Here is a 21368-nt window from a genome sequence, read left to right on the forward strand (position 1 = left end):
GCTGCTCTTCGAGATAATCCCAAAACACCGGACATTCAGATCCCGAAACACCCTCAATATGACTTTTCTTGCTGGTTCTTGGGTCTTTAATTTTTTCTTGACGGGTGAGTTGGTGTGCTTTGTCGTTCTGATTCTGGCTCATAATAGTGATCACAAGTTTTATCACAAATCAAATTTTTGTGGAGTCAATGCTCACCTTCTCTTTCATAACATTCCTTTGGCTCTGTGCACACTCTCAATCTTGTTTCCTTGTGTAGCAATGTCAACTCTTTTAGGAACCATCTTACAGATGTTTTGCGGAACTTCAACTTGTTACTGATAATGTTATGGACTGTACCAGTACTAACTTGAACCTTATCAACTATCTTTTCCACTGTCACAAGACGGTCAGCACGAATAATGTCACCCATTCGACTTTTAAGTGAGGGACTTGAAACTGCTACAGGTCGGCCAGAAAGGTATTCGTCAGTCACTGAGTCGCGACTGTTTTGAGCTGCTCTACCCACTTGTAAAAAATTGCACGATTCATACAACCTTCACCATAAAATGTAGACACTATACAGTGTATATTCACTGGTTTCTCGCCTTCGGCAAGTAAAAAACGAATAACAGAACGTTGTTCAGCAGTGTGGACGATTCATGTTGCTTTTTGGACGTGCGAACATCCTTCACACTGAGTACGAAATGGTATATTCTCAGATGTTTCTTTGCTACCACTTTTGACTGTGCTGAGGTCCCAGCTGGAAGCTCTCTGTAGAAAGGTCTGCACTTTCTTTAACAGCTTGTCGCTAACATTAGGTGAGGGCCACTTATCACTATTTTCAACTGGATTAAATTCAAATTCCTTGTATTTACATTGATTTGTTTCTCTTCAGTTGACTTGGCCAAGAGAAAGTTGCAGAATAATGTGAAATTTATTTTAAGAAATTGGTTAATTTGACAAACTGAAAGACTTAAAAGCAGCTGTTCAAGAAATGTCTTAATTCCAAACTGATTTACTGACATACTTGTATATATTCTACTTTAAAGTGAATATTCAGCTCCATCTTATTCCAAATCATTGATTGGACTTAATTTAATCTGCAATGCAGACACTTCAGCCGTTACTAAAACAACAGGAAAAGTGTTACGGAATTATTAAACCTGACACAAATTTGGTGCTCTTTCGCTAATTTTTTGCAGGACACATCACTATTACAATAATATTGCTAGGTTATTATTAATGTAAGCAGTCAAGGTTTTCCACATTATTCAACCAACCTGGAGGTACTAGTGAGTCTATGGTCTCAGACCTCTGCTCGTCTTTCCTCCAAGGATCATGATCGAATATTTTCTCGAAGATGACACCTGCTGCGACCCGTTCCCCTCCCATACATCTCTTCTTTTTTCTGAATTTGTATCACTTCTCTGAGTATAACGAAATAAAAAGCAACCAGCATAAAAGAAATTTAGTTTCTTTACAGGTTTCAGGCACTTGGTACTCTTCTTCAGAAGGTTATGGCTACCGCATTATTTGCGAGTGTCAACAACTTTGTTGTAACCCTCTGAATAAGGGCACCATGTACCCAAATCCGGTAAATTAGTTAATTCTTTTATGCAACGGCTCTACGACTAAAGTTGCTGAGAATGTATAAAACAATTTGAAATTTGTGGTAAGCCCTTATGGCACCAAACTGCTGAGGTCTTCGGTCCCTAATATTACACCCTACTTAATCTAACTTAAGCAAATTTACTCTAAGGACAACACACACACCCATGCCTGAGGGAGTACTCGAACCTCCGACGGGGGAGCCGCGAGGACCGTGACAGGGCACCCTAGACCGCTCAGCTACCCCGCGTGGCTATAAAATAATGATCACCACTGAGGAAGTAACTAGTAACACAATGATGCAGGATTATTAATTGTAATACAAGTCATACTGACATTTCTGCGGAGGCTGCGCATATCCACAAGCGAAATTTAACACGATCAGTTATTTTTCTTCATGAAGTCAGGTACTACCCCCATTCTAGTTGCTTGCATATTCGGTAACTGAATGAGATAAAGGCATTTGCGAGTTACAGCAAGTAATCAGTAGATGAAAGATGTAAAACTATTAATAGTAGTTTATGACAGACTTAAATTTTTTGATACGTTCATTTCCAACGAAAAGAAAGGTGTTGAATGGCAATGATGCCTATAATGTCACGAGGTCATTGACTTCCTACAAGTGCCCGATTGACTTTTAATACCTTTGCGCTGTATCAATAAGTTCTAGTTGCAGCTATTTCAGACTTCTTCCACCAAGCAAAAGCAGTTAATCAGCAAAATCTGACATGCTGAAACGAGCCCCATCTTGTTGACATCTGCATCCAATGAACCGTATTTCGCTGAACCAACTTGAATGCACGTGTACTTCCACAACTTATACAATAAAGGAACAGGAAACTCAGTCTCAAATGCAGGTTTGTCCCTCAGAACACACACACACACGCACGCACGCACACACTCACGCACACACACACACACACACACACACACACACACACACACACACACATTCTAGGAACTGGTAATTCAGTCTAAAATGCATGTGTAACCTCTTCACCTGTATGCTGAATAACAAACAAATATGCTTACGTTGACTGGTTGTATAGCAATAACTACAATTTCTCAGTGGAAATTAAGCGATGCTTGCTGACAGAGTGCAAAGTGATAACGAAGCCTTGAGCTCTGATAACAGGCTGGTATCGCTCACCGTCCTTAAGCGGCTGCCCACCATCTGCTCTCGGCAGAGGAAGTGCTCTCTGCTCTTTGGAAAGGGGTGGGCTGCACTTTGTGCAGTCAATCTTATGCTATAATTTTAACAACATCATGCAGGAGACATTGGGGAAAACATGGGGCATCTATTAGTAGCGTGATTTCTTCCTATTTGCTGCTACTTCACTGTTTCCCAAATACTTGTAATCTTTTATGACTTTCTCTATTAATACGGTATACATTGTTTTTCCATGCTGAACTATAATTCTATAACAGGTTTTAAAGGCTCATAAAAGTTTTCAGTCAGTATTTGCCAACTGCGTAAAGTGTACATGTTAAAGGAGGCAACTGGACGTGTAATTCCACTGAGAACATTGTCAATTAGTTGTCAGATTCGTTCAATCAGTATAAATATTTATAACTTCAAACCAAAGCGTTAAAATACGACTGCAAGCTTAACACAAAGGTCTAAGATTTTCCATAGTTTTAAAACAAACACAAAGAAAAATGTATAACTTTTAGTGATGGATACTTTTAAAAATCAAATACCTCATACTACAAATTAGTTTTTGGAGAAACGTAAGAGGTGTATTAAGATGACGAAACAGTTGCAGCAAAGGGAAATCTGGATGGAACTAATTAGAAGTGGAGCAATAGATGAGAAAAGTCAGAAACTGTTATCTGGTGGTTTATTAAAACATGCGGCACCAACTGTCAAAAGAAAATGTTACACTTAATGCCCAAATTATTTAAACTGTCCATGCAATGCAATTAAGAGCGAAAGTTTCTTAGCTCTGAAACTCAAAAGCTACACAGTATGATACTATGCTCATGAATATAATATATAGTTAAACTTTCATCCCAAATTGGCGTTTATAGCTGTAATAGTGTGTCAGAGTTCAGTTTCATTTAAAGAACTTTGAACTGATTTTAGATTCCGTACTACTGCTTGGAAGAGCAAAATAAGTTTTGCGTTTGTTAGTATTTTTATATCCCTAACACAGATATTCCAAACCTGGGTGTCATAGATTTAAATGTGTATTATATCTCAACTTTATTTGAACGATATTAACAGCTATCGATTGTACAGTTGCATATTACAAAGCACCATTGCAGGGAACATGTAAATCTTTTAATGTTGTAGGCCAATAATACCGACACATACTATTCCTGTTACATAAAAAATCTGTCAAGGCTAGCATGTATTAGCATTACAGCTCATCCTAGGTCCATCACAGTATGTGATAGTTGCCTACATTAGTTTCATTTTGAAGGGAAGATGGATGCACTCTCTGTTGACTATGCAGTTTATAGTAGTCAACAGTATAATGCCTAGTTCCCAGAACAAAGCTCAAAGTTTAGCAGAGTGATTAGGAATGGCTGATTAACACAGTCCTCCGTCGTCACACATGAAAATGAAACATCCTGGACTACCACTAAACAGAGCTGTTACTTTTCTTGGAAATCAGTTACACTCGGAGAACCAAGTGCTGTACAATAAAAGTCTTGTATTCTAAACAAACCAGTCGAAATAGTTGGAGGACTGACTTATAGAAATGAATAGAACTCCGTTTCACGTGATTCATCTCTAATTTGTTAGCCCTGAACAATTTACCTCAGTCTTAATGTACTACAGTTCAGCAACAAGACACACATTCACCTGAGTTAAAATAGAAAGGCATGTGTTACAAACCTGCAGCATTCAATGTGAACAGCTCTTCAGCGACGTTTGCTGTTCTCTTTGCTTCTGAAGATGTAGACTGGCAGGTAATGACTAGATACGCAAATTGTGCGACTGATGCAACAATGTTTAGTATGGAAATTACTCTGTCTATCGTTGTCTCTTTTAAGTTATACAAAGAAAGTGTAACGGCGTAGGACCCAAACTGTGTGGTAGCCACAAGGTTTTGTATTACAAGCATTCCAATGATTGGTCCATACACATCATTCAAAGATGAAACTAATTTTCTTAACATCATGTGAAATATTTGAATCTCGGCAATTCGATTACTTAAAGATGATATGGTTCTGTGAGAAAGGTGTAATTGGTTTATCGTGCAAATAGAGTGGGCATTATTTCTGCGCAACAGCCTTATTAAATCTTGTGATATATTTTCAATGTTCTCACAGCAAAAATCAGCCCTCATTGATTCGTTAACTGATCTGAATCTTTGCCCTAATAACAGACTGAATGCAATGAACTGTAGCAAGACGATAAATATTAAGATATTATCAATGGTGAGAGATAAGAGAAATTCGTCCTGTTGGTATGCATAATGAGTGGCACTAGCAATTGTTACAATAACAATACATAATGGTGTTACAGACAGGAAAAGTCTTACTTTCTCACCCCGTGGCTTATCAAAACCAAGCAAGGTGTCAATATGGTGGATGTCCTCAACGAATTCTACAAATGTCTTCTTGCAGTAAGTCAGCATGAGAAGGATGGACCCAGCTGTCATGAAGGTGGTCAGCATGCTGATAAGCACACCTGCCACTGACCATCGGTGCCAAAATCGGTCTTTACTGAAAATAATCGATTGTCGTACCGCAGAGAAACCTAGGAAGAAGACACCTATCAACACGGCTACGCTGTAGGCACGTGTGCAGGTAGCGAGAAAGGAGCTGCGCCAGCGACACAGCGGAACCCCAAAAACGACAGACAGCAGCAGTACCGGCTGCAGGCTCTTAGCAGCGCCGTTCTGTCCCCACATCTGTACAGGCGGAGCCATCGAACTAGAGCGGCTGATGTGGACTGACCTGGAACCACACAGTTCAGTAGTAGTCTCACTAAAGCTGATGGAACTGCCTAAATAATGTATGTTCATTAGTAATGTATGAGGAGCAGCATGATAAACAGAATGTTAAGCTATACTAACTCGAATGTCTCTCATTCAGCTTGTTGTGAACCTCGTCAATACTTCCACTCTAGTTAATGACTTACTACTTATTTTATGTGTTGACAGTAAAATCAATTGTTGGCGGTATAATTCTGGTAATGGCCTTCTCTTTCTTACCACTTCAGTCAACTGTGAAATTCAGAAGTCTCTTAAAATATTGTGTTAGTAAGTTTCACAGCATGAGAGAGACAGATTACTGTGCACAACTTTGGTTACGAAATAGCAGTCAGTTGAAATTAAAGACTGTTACCATAAGAAAAACCGAGTCAAAGTTCCTAACCCTTTACAGCGAAACACAGCAGTTAATTGTCTGCATTTATTGCAGCGTTATCCTTCCCATAACTAAGATCGTTGACACATATTTGTGTAGTGATCCATTGAGTTGTTTTTGCAGTCCGTGTGGTGGAAGAAATTGAAATTTTGTCAGCTGTCATTTGCCCAGCACGCGGAGAAATTATGGTAGCGCTGAGTTCCTGACTTTTAAGTCCATGTCTTGGATTAAATTCGAAACTGCTATGCATTACATCATGAAGCCACGCCATGAGACATTGTTAATGTGACATGTCTTTTCAATGGTGACATTAACCGAACACTCTACTCACATTCACTAAGTCACCTGAAGTCAGTGACGTTGCTATCTTCAGTAAAAGTGAATAAGAATTACAGGATCTGCCGAACGGAATGACGAGTCTAATGAGTACAATATAGATTGAGAGGAAATCGAAGAAAGACGTAAATAGTGAGAATTAACAGAAACGAGGATAGCGGGACACTTTACATCAGGAATGTTGATCACAAAGTAGCTGAAGTTACGGAACACTGCTTCCTAGGTTGCAAAACAACCCATGATGGACGAAGCGTGGAGGATATAAGAAGCAGACTAACATTGGCAAAGAGTGCATTCCTCGCCAAGAGAAGTATACTAGTATGAAACATAGGCCTTAATTTAAGAACTAAGTTTCTGGTAATATAGGTTCGGAGCACAACATTTTACGGAAGTGAAACATGGATTGTGGGAAAATCAGAAAAGAATGGAATCGAAGCATTTGAGCTGTGGTGCTACACAAGAACGTTGTAATTAGTTGCAATCAAAAGGTAAGAAATGTGTACATTCTCCGCACAGTCAGCGAGAAAATAAAATACTGAAATTGTTGAAAATAAGAAAGCAAACATTGGTAGGATATCTGTTAAGACATCACCGAAAAACTTCCATGGTACTAGAAAGAAGCTGTAGAGCATAAAACCCACAGCAAATAAGTGAGGACAAGGGTTGCAGGCACTACTCTGAGATAAAGAGGTTCGCAAAGGAGAGGAATTCGTGGCCTGCCGCATGAAACCAGTCACAAGACCGATGAATAAAAAGAAAAAAAATTGATAGACGTACGTAAAACGCCTTTCGCACACTGGAAATTAAAGAGCCCTTATGATCACGGGGAACAAACCATAATCATTTTTCTTTACTGCAGTGTGGTGACCGCAGACCTTCCGCATTAGTTTCCTTGCTTCTTCATTCGATAGACTGTGCGATATTTCAGCATGGGCGATAGAAGAGCGTGTGCGTGCGTACACACACACACACACACACACACACACATATATATATATATATATATATATATATATATATATGTGTGTGTGTGTGTGTGTGTGTGTATGTGTGTGATTGTGTGTGAATGTGTATGTGCGTATTTGTCTGTAGACCTACTTAAGATTAAGCTACTGGTCAAGATTGCTCTATGATTTCAATTATTACTCTACATCTTTCTAATTAGATGGTGACACTACCACTGTTATCTGTCGTAGCTAATGATTTACCTGACGGTAAGATGTTGAACTATACAAATACACCTCCATTATTTAAAAGATGTGTATTATAAAGAAATAGTCAGGTCCAAATGTAGCCGACAACGAAGTAAAATAAGTAACGTCACCAAGCAATGAAAATGTTTATCTCAATTCTGCGGAGACAAACTACAAACGTCACTGGGCGTGCTGGCTAACGATTTTGCAAAGATTCTGCCACCATAATTGTTCATTGTGAGCTGCTATGCGGAATGTAATCGTTTGCGCAACACACCCTCCATGTCAAACTACAAATGTTTTCCGCGGTACAAAGCTGAACAGTGTAGCATATGTGAACGGACTGTCACTTACTGTCTATCCCGATACCTCACTTAAGCTGCGAGGATCCTACTCTGCAGATAGCGTTACACAGCTGGATGCTGCTGGGCAGTATATCAAATGTGTGGTGGCAAAGTTTTCGGAGATTCTCATCAGCGACATGAGCATTGAGGCTATTGGAGAACCTATACCCTTGTCCACAAGTTGCGGAAGTAAGTTTAGGGTTTGACGTTCTGTCACCGAGGAGGCGTTTAGAGACTAGACAGAAGCTCACACTGGGTGAAGATAGGGAAATAAATCCATTCAATCCATCTCATAGGTATCATCCCAATGTTTGTCTTAAGAGATTTAGGAAAAATATGAAAATTCGGGATGTGACCGTGTTCATTGTGATGTTATAAGTCCTTCGTGGTTTTTCATTACATTAAAAATTTTTGTTTTACCTAACAGGCACTGCTCGTTTCGTAGGATGCCCATTCCGGTGTACTGCACCCTTCACTGAGGAACTGATGTCAGTTCCGACGTCTGACCTGGTAATAATGAGTTACTGTACGGTTCTATTAGAGGAAGAGTAAATATTTTAGGGGGTGGTCGTGTAGACGAATTTCGAATGAAACATTCAGAATAACGGAAGTTCCATTTTTGTTGGTTGAAGATATATAGTTGGTTACAGAAATAAGTTTTCATTTAGAATTCTTTTTATCGACTGACACTTTGGTTTGAATTTTGTGTTGTCATGTGGTATTTGTGTACATATAACAGAATTTTTCAACTTTGATTGCGCTCGTGATTTATTAGCTAATTATGTTGTATTGTTCAATGCTCCCGCTTGTATTTAAAAATTCTGAGCGTAGTAATACGGTATTTGTGGGCGGTTTGTAAAATGGAAATGCAGTTGGTGCTCGTGGAGAAAATGGTAGACAATTTCGTAAACGGAGAGTATGAATCGCCAAACTGTGTCAGACTGATGCACTGCCCAGCAGTCATACCACACGTGAATGTGCAATTGAACCGGTTATGAATAATGCATTAATAATTGAACTGGTAGGATTTATTATTTCAAAGTGCACCAACAAAGTTTCTATACGATCGTATGCTGTATTTATAAGGAAAAAATGTGGCAGACATCTTTTATGCAAGGCTTATATCGTTATAATTTACAACAGATACAGCAGCTTGAATACGAAATGAAGTTAGATAACTGAATTTTCCTTAAAGCTATTACTGATGGTTCTGTCAACAGTTGCAGTATTTATTAGGCGACTAGTTTCGAGCCGTTACAGATTTATTTTCAGTCCTGGCCTACTGAGACCGCACTGACAGTGACTGATGAACTCAAGTTTGTAATCTATCCCAATATTTGGAAATCTCAGAAGAAGGGGGATATCTGATATTTCTCGCTTTAGCAGCCATGATATGGAGCTCCAAAAGTCTTTTCTCAGAGTAGTAGAGGGCGTATCATTGTGGATATCGCTTACTTATTTCCAAAGTCAGAATTACATGCAATAATAAAAACAAAAAGTAAACGAAAAGGCAGACGAAGTTGCAGGCAGGCAGTTCACCTTTGGTTTTCGGATAGTACCTACTAGTGTCAGACTTTGACAGCAAATAACGAGATAAATTGAGAGGCGTAAAAAAGTTACCACAGGTGATGTTACGTCAAAAGTTTTGAATCTCAGTAACCAGGGTTTTCATAACACGCTCTCCAAATACGTCAAAACTTTTCAGTTTCAGTATCCAGGGCTTTCATAACATTCTCTCCAAGTCGCACGGCTCTGGTTTCTTCTTCCTTCACCAGAAACACTTTCATCTTCCACCAGTATAACAAAAATTGCTCAGACCTTTATTCGGTATCTACCAGGTATTGACGACAAAATGATGCAACAGAAGCTGCGCAGACAGATATCTCGTTGTTGAATAATTGCTTCTCACCGCACTGGCCTGGAACGCCCGTACGGGAAGAAACGTGCATCAACACTTTAACATAAAACCACAGGTAAATTTTTGTAACTTTTTTCCTAAATTACGACTGACTTGTTGAATTAGGAATGGCACAAAATTTCATTATAATAATATGTATAGTTACTAATAGGGAAGACATTATAAATAATGGACGGGCCTCTAAGGCCCGATGGTAGATAAAGGGTTAAGAATTAGTGAGGTGTAATCAGGTATTTATGGTGAGAGAGAAAGCTTGGCATTAATTGATAACGTGTGACTTTCAGAAAGAAAAGTGGTTACAGTTTGTGTCTTGCTGTTTCTTATGTTTTGGAAAATTAATAATCCTTAAATAGTGAATGAGCCAGTTATTTACGTAATATCACTTCTTCTATAGCAGTTCATTATAGCCTCAGGAGAACGAATCTACAACCAATGTGCACCTGTCTGCTCAGGGGACACCTTTGGAAGTTGCAGTTTGGTAAAAATTAAGGGGGCTCTATGCATTTCATTCAGGGCGGTGAAAGTAACTAGTCATCTCTGGTGTAATGCATTCTCGGAACAAATGGAATTATTAAGTTATGTATGGTACCACCCAGGATGTTGATATGATATTCATAATCATATTATTTCGCACGTGGTGTCCCTGGTGGGGATACCTTAACAGGTGAAATTCTTTGGTGATATGAGGCTTGAAATTATCAACAAGAATTGTGAACAGAAAAATTGTTATAAAATCGCAAATAATATAGGATGTCTAAAGTGGAAGAAACGCTAGTAAATGACCACCGAACTTTGAGAAAACTTTTATAAGTAGGATTTTAACGATGTCTGAACTGTTGTTGACCTTTGTGAGAACTGTGATTATTGGTGACAGAAAAATTCACTTCATTTGTATTCGTGATAGGGGGCGATACTGTATAGCACACGGTGGTCAAAATATAATTCGTTTGCGCAATCTTTCGGATAACGTAGATGCATAACTTCAAGAGTCTTCTTACAACGAGATAGTGAAATGTGGGGAGCAGTTCTCGCGTCCGTCCGCCGTCGTAATTTAATTTATTATTTACTACAGAAATTGATTGGTAATGGGAATTGTTGCCGACTTACGTGCTGGGCCTTAATGAAAATGATATTTCATTCAATATTGATTTACAGTTAAATCCTTTGTGAAGTTCTCTTTTTTAACAATATTAATCATGAGTGGAAATTATTTGTTACGTTAATGAACGTTAGACTCGCTGAATCTTAAAACATGAGAATCTAAGTTGAACAATGGAATAAATTTTTCATATTAATTTCTTCGGCTAGTCAGTTCATTTTAAAGCAAAAACATCTTTCGTTATTAATTACACCTGCGGCCCACACACGCACGAGAGTACTTTTTCTTACCTCCGTTAACCATTGCATTGTAGTCGGAGTCCTGGCTCTGCCTCTCAGCTGTGGTACTGAAAATAAGAATCTTAAAGCTACGTATTTTCTGCAACGTTGGGCGGCTGTGGCGAAAAAAAAATTGTTCCAGTGCCTCTGTGCACTGTGGGACTTATCATCTGAGGTCATCAGTCCCCTACAACGTAGAACTACTTAAACCTAACTGACTTAAGGACATCACACATATCCATGCCCGAGACAGGATTCGAACCTGCGACCGTAGTGGTCGCGCGGTTGGAGACTGTAGCGCCTAGAACCGCTCGGCCACATGGGCCGGCGCTGTGGAGAAAAATGTATATGTTAATAGCGGGGGAGTTTTTCGCTTCTGCTAAATTTTATAAGTTAATATCGCCACATAATGGCGTCGTTGGGTGCATCGGCCGCTGCGATTGTTGCACCATGAATTACTCGAATGCAGGTTAATTCAGGGAAGCGGACATGAAATCGGGATCACCTCTTACAAATTAAAAGAGAACAGTAATATTAAATCAATACATTATTTGCTTACATTCGCAAGCACTCGCAAGTGCTCATCTACAATCAAACAATACAAGGCAAGAAGAAGTGAAGATGACTAAAAAATTAACAACAGAGCGTATCGTGTTGTCTCTTTAGATCATTTTGTTTCGAGTGTTCTGTATATTTCTTTGCCCTCGAAACTTACACAGAGAAATTATTACAATTTTTGAATGTCTCTTCTTTATAAATACTGTTTTTAAGTATTTTCTTAGTATTTCACTGGGGACGGTATACAGTGCAGACCGACAGTGGAGATCAGGTACGGTGAGGCAGCAGGAAGCAGCAGCCTTTATCGTTAGCAGTACAGAGCGTAACTGAAGTAGCGACTACGTACACCACCCTCCGACTACTTACTTATCTGCATACTTCCTACAGTGTGCAAAGCCTTAGAGCGTGTATTTTACGATCAGGTAGCAAACTACCTAAATACAAACAATATACTAGGCGAATACCAGTCAGGCTTCCACAGAAATCACAACACTTCTCCGTTAATAGAGGTAACAGATGACCTGAATCTTGCCATGGCTGGAAAAGAGCAACTATCGCCTGCTTGTTCGGTTGTAGCAAAGCCTTCAACACCGTCGACTATCACATTTTACTTGTCAGTCTTAGCAGCCCACACTTTTTCGCCAAGTGCGGTGCAATGATTTCGCTGTTTCTGACGTTTCTCCAGCAGCGCCTCATGTCCGCCACCGTGAAGTCAGAATGCAAGCATGTGGTATCCAGCGTATTAGCTCCTACATTCTTTTCATTGTACGTAAACGATCAGAAATCAGTTTTGTCCAGCTGAAAATTCCACATGGGCGCTGATCACCACCAGTTGTATCTAACTGCAAAACCTATGAGCCAGAAACAGTTCTCGAGAATCTCAGTACCGATCTGTGTCTCGACTATCAAAAGCCCAAAACCCATGCAGTAGTCGTTGGTCATTCGGGAATCATTAGCCCCAAATATTTGTAAATCCTGCTACCTTTAACCCTAAATGGGATCTTCCAAGCCTTTCGCAGGAAAGCTCACGGAGCCTGAAACTGGCTGGGAATGCATGTGTACGTTATATCCGTGATGTTGGACTCTTTGATCATATTTCACCGTCATAAGCACAGGTATCCTGGCTGCGTTCGGACAAGCTCACAGATTTTCATACACTATATCTTAGGTACTGCCTTATCGATGAACACTGTACTTCATATCACTCCTTGACCTTCACGCTCTCGTCTGAACAACACGGCAGAAACACCCGTTGGCATCAGAGAAAAATCCTTTCTGTGATACTCCATCATTCAACCATCTACTCAGTCCTTCTCAGTAGCAGGAACCCGACTTTGGAGTAACCTCAAGCATTATATCACAGCAATAAATAATATCTTCAGCTTCAGAAGACAGATAATCACATGTCTACTAAAGCAGCAATAAGGTTGTCATTGCCCCTGTATGCACTCGTTACCCTTGCACATTCCCCATTCCAAATTGATCATCATTTTCCAGTACTCTTAGCCGATGCAGTCGCCTTAAATTACCTTTTCTCAAAACTCGCTGTTTCAGGAAACATCTATTTTTTGGACCTGCAAATTATTCTTTTATCTGCCATTGATATTTTTTTATTGGCAGCCCAGTTGTTGTCATTATTATTATTATTAGTTATTATTTGGATTAAAGGCAAAGGTGTATGTGAATATGTAAAATTTACTGGAGACTGTACTTTGTATTTTCATAAATAAATTGATCTGTAGCGTAGCTGAAAACCGGACAAGGGTACATCTAGAATCTGTTGGCATAGAGGATGCAACAGCATGTTCCATGTTAAAGTTCTTATCAGTTTGACCTTTGACCCCAGCGCTCGACGCTGGCTTACGCAATCTTGGCAGCGCGCCAGCCGCGGACTTAGCGCAAAGCTCTATTTCTGGCCGCAGCTGCAGTACTACAGTTTAAGCCAACATTAACATTGTTAGTTCGTAGTCAGTATAATTTACTCACACCGCCACTGCTGACACTAAGTCATTTTAATACCAGTTGTCATACTAAAATCATGAAACCATGGCCAGGTGTAAGAGAGGGCCTGACGGCTCTAATTAGATCAGGTCAGTCTTCGATGGCTCATTTGAAGATGGCGGGCAGATGCCCAGCCGAAATATCGTGAGACAGGTTAAACGACGACCGACTGAAAGCCCGAAATTTGTTTCAAAATTCAATTCGCCGGGAAAATTTTAAAATTCTGGTAGAGAACCAGATGAAAAATTTAGTGTGATATTATTAGAAATTTAAAGTTCTCGGGTTTTTCCTTTTTTTGTACATTGAAACCTTCCTTTCTACCCTATAGGTCGTGATCAGTGCATTAGCGAAAATCAAAACACTTAACATAAATGGACGTATCTTTTGACTACTTTGACTCAGAAGCTACAATTTTTTACACTGGCGAAAGACCTTAGGCCTTAGTACGTGAAATAAATTTCAGCCTGACACGTCGACCTGTTCCTGAACAAAAGGGTTTTTAACAGCAAGGTAGGACAGACAGACATATGAGCAACAGAGTCATCCTATGATGTTTCGTTTTTACCGACTGAGGCACGGAATCCTAATAAATGAAGGTTGTTTCAAACTAAAGAGTTAAAAGTCATACTTAGTGTGAAATAATGAGACGAAGTGGTTTCCGCCGAAATAAATGATTATGCGCTGATGGACAAGGGTGGTCCTGCCAATGAGGTTTATAGTGAAGTGAGGATAATCAGTAGGCAACAGGTAATTCGGCCAATAGATTGCAGTGTTTTGAGATCAATAAGGGGACATGTAAGTTTGTCAATGGTTTATGGTATTGAAATATATTAGACGACAGGTAATTAGGAAAGGAGAAATTAGGTTCATAAGGTGAAATATGATAAAGTAGATACACAGGGTGTTACAAAAAGGTACGGCCAAACTTTCAGGAAACATTCCTCACACAAAAATAAAGAAAAGATGTTATGTGGACATGTGTCCGGAAACGCTTAATTTCCATGGTAGAGCTCATTTTAGTTTCGTCAGTATGTACTGTACTTGCTCGATTCACCGCCATGATTTCAATCGGGATACTCTACCTGTGCTGCTAGAACATGTGCCTTTACAAGTACGATACAACATGTGGTCCATGCACGATGGAGCTCCTGCACATTTCTGTCGAAGTGTTCGTACGCTTCTCAACAACAGATTCGGTGACCGATGGATTGGTAGAGGCGGACCAATTCCATGGCCTCCACGCTCTCCTGACCTCAACCCTCTAGACTTTCTTTTATGGGGACATTTGAAAGCTCTTGTCTACGCAACTCCGGTACCAAATGTAGAGACTCTTCGTGCTCGTATTGTGGACGGCTGTGATACAATACACCATTCTCCAGGGCTGCATCAGCGCATCAGGGATTCCATGCGACGGAGGGTGGATGCATGTATCCTCGCTAACGGAGGACATTTTGTAAATTTCCTGTAACAAAGTGTTTGAAGTCACGCTGGTACGTTTGTTGCTGGCTGTTTCCATTCCAAGATTAATGTGATTTGAAGAGAAGTAATAAAATGAGCTCTAACATGGAGAGTAAGCGTTTCCGGACACATGTCCACATATTTTCTTTCTTTGCGTGTGAGGAATGTTTCCTGAAAGATTGGCCGCACCTTTTTGAAACACCCTGTAGATTTTTGTTTTACATTATGTGAGGCACAACAAGAAGTTATGAGGATCTCAGAAGGTACTCAAACAAGGTACGCAGAATCTTTGGGTATGAGGCCACCTGACCTGAAGCAGACAAAGTAATATTACGCACTAAACCAAAATAAAAAGAAAACAAGACGAATGCCTGACTTTTCGGGACGTAATCAGGCCTAGAATACGTTTTTATACTACATGTTGGCAGAAAAGTATACAACGTACCCGTGAAGTTAGCTCCATTGGTTGTGTTGATAACTACAGCAATAACAGACGAATAGTGAAATAGTAAGACACTCATATTATCGAGTGAAGCAATGTGATTCTAACTGAGTGCTGGTTTGTATTTAACGGAGGCAAAGCACTAGCAGCTTTCTCTCAATAGTATGTCTAAGGAAAAGCAAAGTAATGCTATGGTCAAGACTAAACATAAATAATTAATATTTGGGAAAATACGTGGAAAATGTAATCGTAAATGTGTCACAATTCTGAAATAAGACTGCTTAAGGAACATAAGTGCTTCAGGATGTTTTTGAAATGATGAGCAAAGCAGACGGGTAATGCTGCGGAATGAAACAGCTGATAGGGCTTTCAGCCGGCTCTCAAGATTAAATCACGAGGGACGAAAAAGGATCATTAGTGACACATGGTGACAAACGGTCAAAAACGCTCGGAGAATGTTACCAACAATGCCATCGTAATAATCAAACACTTGTAATTTTCGACTGCCAAACGGCAACGCTTAAAGAAAAATAATAATGTACTTATTTATTCTTATTCACATGTAAAATAACCAAATGTGTGTTTCAGAATTTTGTTTATAACTATTAAGGAGCTAATTTAAGCTATTTTGTATTGTTAAGTGAAATTATATAGGTCCTGTGTGCTGATGTTGGGGATAGGAGGATGGACTGGCAGTCGCCGAACAAAGGACCAGTTGGGCAAATCTGAAGTCATGCAGGTGAAACATCACCTCAGTCACTGGAATTATGATTACATGTTGCTATTGTGGGTTGTCTGCGTCTGTTTATGGCAGCTGTGTGAGTGCAAATTTGATCCTTCTCCTTCACGTCCATATGAAATAATTATATAGGTTTTTTTATATTTACTCTGTCACGTTAAAAGTTAGCTTGACGTAAGGGAGTGCTGATTTATGTAAAGAACGACAATACGCCAGAATGGAAGTTATTGTAAGTGTGCGAAGACATTCAAGTAATGCTTAGGTACCTTGTTGATAAATGTAAAGAATGGCAAATCGCAATAGGAAATGTACATTTTGTACACTGTTAAATGAAATGTTTTCTTGATGGAAAGAGATGTTGAATTATGAAAAAGACTACAATGTTACAACAGAAAAATGATTCTTCTAAAGAAATTCTTTTATAACCATTTTATCAAACACACATATTTCTAGCAGAAATCACACGTGATTAAGTGAAATAATAGGTTAACAATATACTGCCCACCTGCCTCGAGATGACTGGGTGTTTGTGTTCTCCTCATCATTTCATCATAATTCATGAAAGTGACGATATTGGATTGAGCAAAATATGGGAAATTGTATGGGCGTTGATAACCGCTCAGTTGAGCGCCCCAGAAACCAAAAATCATCATCATCATCATCAGCAGCAGCAGCAGCAGCAGCAGCAGCAATATACTGCCAACAGTTTATGAGAGCGGATAAGTTTAAACTGTATAACTACTATTAATGGACTGATGGACTTCTGACAAGATGGGACAACCATTAATATTAAAAGATGTGTCTAACTATCAATTAAGTTATAAATATACACTGAGAATAATATTTTCTTATTAGTAAATTGTTAATGATCTTTACCAATTCATGTTAAACACCTTTAATTTAAAAAATAATATTAGAATCGAGATATCAGATTAATAGGATAGCATGGCTGTTGATAGATAATTACTTTTAACTTTATTCAAAATTTATGAAGCTAACTTATTTCCAAATTGAGCATTGTATTCGAGAACACTCAAACCTTAGGATCTTTCAAGTAACAAGGTATGTATGATATTTCTGGCTTTAGCAGCCATCGTGTTGAATTTGAGCAGTAGAGAGTGCAGCATTGTGCATATGATGTAATCATTTCAGTGAGGTACCAGTAGCAGATGGTAGCCTTCTTGTGGCAAGGACTGTCAGAATTGTTGTCGAACCGTGCGACTGCTACGGTCGCAGGTTCGAATCCTGCCTCGGGCATGGATGTGTGTGATGTCCTTAGGTTAGTTAGGTTTAAGTAGTTCTAAGTTCTAGGGGACTAATGACCACAGCAGTTGAGTCCCATAGTGCTCAGAGCCATTTGAACCATTTTTTTGAAGAATTGTTGTCTGTCAATATGATCAGCTGGTACGTTCGGAGGCTGCGTACCAAAATGCTAAATTTCTTTCATTAATAACAGTGGACTAAGCTTACTTAACATTCTGGAATACGTATCTCTAGATAAAAAGCTATTGTCCACTTATTTCGAAAGTCACAGTTACGTACAAAACTAGAAACAGTAGTTAAATGAACATGAAGACAAAGTTCTGCAGGTATCTTCGGAGCCCCACCTAGACCAAACTTCCAAGCGAATTAGCAGTGCCGCTAACCAGATCGAATGGTGTAGTTATGGGAAGTAGACGTGTTGCCTAACGCGACAATTATGTTTCAATTTTAATGTAAATGTAGTGAAATGTCTAGTAGATGGGTACATAGAGTCATGAAACGTCCCCTTTTAACAATTTTACACGACTGTGCTTAACCTGACACACAATATTTATAGCGCAACGCAATCTGACTTTCAAAATTCCCTACAAAAGAATGGCCCTGACTAACATTAAACTATACCTTTCACAAATCACTTACCTCACAAAAATCTTCGCTGCTCAAGCTACTGCAATACAGCGAGCGCCACTACTGCCAGCTAAATAAAAGATTCAAACTATGGAAGGCACTAACTACTGATAGGGATAGTTAGCAAATGAAAGATATTAATAGAGAACAAACAATGTATTTACCTTTATATCATCATTTATAAATGTAGCAGTTCATGACAAATTACAAAGCTCCGCCATCTCTCTCCCCACATCCACCACTGCTGGCGGCTCACCTCCAACTGCCCAGCGCTACGCGCTGTTCACAGCCAGCTGCCTAACACTACAATGGTTGAGTATTACAACAATGCAAAGCAGCCACAGACTGCACACGGCACAGCCGGTGATTTTCATACTGAGGTGGCGTTATCAATAAAAAAAACCTAAACAGCCTACTTACATAGCCCCCATGCTCCCCACAAAAAATTTTACAAATTTTGTTGGGCACTGGCCAATACATATTTGTTAAAAATTTTTTTCACAATTACGATAACAAAGAAATCAAATGCACACACTTATTGATACAATGATGGTCAAAAGCTAAAATTTTCTTACAGTCCATAAAGACAGTTCTGATCATTCATCACATTGCAGTGTTTTTCTCAAAGTCTGAGCAGTAAAAGAAAATGCACACGGAAGTAGTGGATTTCCATGCAGTCTTGAAGAAGTATCGTTGTCCTTCCAACGGAAAGACAGTGCTGACTCTCGACATGCTGACAGGTAATGGGCCACAAGAGAGCAAACCCACAGCGGAGTCAGTCGAAGTTTTGAAGAGTATTGGTGGGTAGGTCATCACAGAGCAGACCCACTGTAGTCCTGGTAGAGATTACGGTATTGGTGGGCCACCAGAGGTGCAGACCCACTGCAGTCCTTGTAGAAATAATGGTATTGGTGAGTCATCAAAGGTGCAGACCCACTGCAGTCCTTGTAGAGATAATGGTACTGGTGGGCCACCAGAGGCGCAGACCCACTGTAGTCCTTGTAGAGATGGCCAGCAGCCATCTGTTGTGACTGTGCAGGTACACAATCACCATTGAAGAGTCTTGCGGATAATGTAGCAAGTCCATAACCACCACTTGTGCACTCACAAAGTTTTTGGAATTGTCCTCAGAACCAGCAATGCTGTTATCCAGTCCCTTGCTGAATTATTAACACACGTGCAAACACTAACAGTCCCTACTTCTCACATATTGTCCATATACTATGACCAACAAAACGTGTGCAGTGAAATGTAACTTACAAGTTAATAATATGATGAACTGGTGTCTATACAATTTTATAACATAAGAACACAATAACAAAGGTACAAAACACATCATTAAAGAACATAACAATACAAATAACATTTGCGGATATAGGGGCTTTACAAAAGAATAAAAATATATACATCAGTGTTACAAAAATAATGACATAAGTACATACATAAAGATCAGAACAACTTTTGAAACATCACCTCCACATATGAGCAACAAAACAGAATTTACCAAGTAAATAACATAGTATTAGAAAAATTCTACAACATAGCTCTAATCAGCTAAACACATAAAGACAGGAAAAACACAAATACACAAGGGTACACAAACACATAGAGGGATGACACAAAAGGAATGGATAGGGTTCGTTTTCAGTGTAACTTTTGGTACTGCAGTATTGTGCGAACAAAACCTTTTTTGTTCTTGGAGATCTCCCTGTGTTCATCATTATTCCCAAAAAGTCCTATCTGTACCTCTTTTCTGTATTCCAACCATAAGTCTTTCAAAATAAATATGGCTCATTGTACAATACTCATTTAGGCCCAAATCTTTTTTTATATACCTTGTCAATGCATTGCTTCCAATTCATCATAGTTAGTTTCTTATATAGTCTACCCCCTCTTAAGCTAACTTAAATCTACTGAGCTCAGATATATATACCAAGGGACGAGGCAATGCAGCATCACATAAAACAATAAACATCAATGACAAAAATTTCAAACTGGCAAAGCAAGCTACAGTAAATCTAAATTACCAAGCAATTCAACATTACAACTAATATGAGGCAATGCGCAGCAAACAATAAAATAATCATTAGTAAAACTGGCTTAACAGCGTAATACAAAGTCAAATTCAGTAACATTATGCCTGGCAAACAGCAGCAACTTATACCTAAACATGACATAGCTCAAGCAGAAAAAATATTACAGTAAAGATAACAATGCAGATAAGGGAAATGTATAATCACATCTTAATGTCTAAGTAATTAAAGTGGTGCACCACAAAAACTAATTCTACAAAAAATTACTCAGTAGTTGAAAAGAAAATTATGTATGCAGTTCCTGGTATTAGTCCCTTCTTATTGTTCTTTCCATTCCAAGAGCTCCTTTTTCGAAGAATGTGGATTACAAAATTATTATTTAATAGATCTGCAGACAGAAAATATTTATATTAGTACATCTATAAAATTTTATTTTAACCAGTGCTGCAGTGCAGCTAGAAACTAGATATTAAACAAAATGGGCAAAGCAAGGCGTGAAACGTCATTCACTAGCCATATGGCATTTCTCTCAATTAGCACGACAATAGCCGTGAAATGTTGCGATGCTTTCTACAAAGGAACGTCAATAGCGATTATAATGGCCTCTTTTTTCTTCTACCTGTGCCGCTGGAAGGCTAATGGTTTTTTTTTGTTCGGGCGGCTGTCGCCCAGGTGGGTGCCCGCGACGCATTACGTGCAGGTGGTCTCTTAACTTTCGTACGGAAATATTTACGACAGCAGTTTCCACTAAAATGGCAGTCTTATATAAAAATATTTCACAGGTCAAGAATTAGCGTTGCAAATCTGTAAAAACAAAATCCTATGAATATAACAGTGTCCAAAAAAATTTTCGTCGGCATTGTGATACATTCACGCATTTACACACATTTCATAACTCTTAAAAGTACGATTCGCGGTTTACAACATCCGTTTTCACCAACCAGAGTCCCTAACTTCTACTCATTATTCCTTACCTTATTACACGTATATATATCGTCGACACATAATCAAATTCCTCATATAGTATCAGCTTATTGATCATAAACGTACCTCAACAGCATAAAACATATCGTCGTCGTAAAAAATAACATCATAATACCTCAGTCAACCCTCAAAATCGTCGTAGCTTCCTCCAATAATTTCAAAACCTAAAAAAAATTCTCTGCTC

Source organism: Schistocerca nitens, chromosome 2 (assembly GCF_023898315.1).
Source record: "Schistocerca nitens isolate TAMUIC-IGC-003100 chromosome 2, iqSchNite1.1, whole genome shotgun sequence".
NCBI lineage: Eukaryota > Metazoa > Arthropoda > Insecta > Orthoptera > Acrididae > Schistocerca > Schistocerca nitens.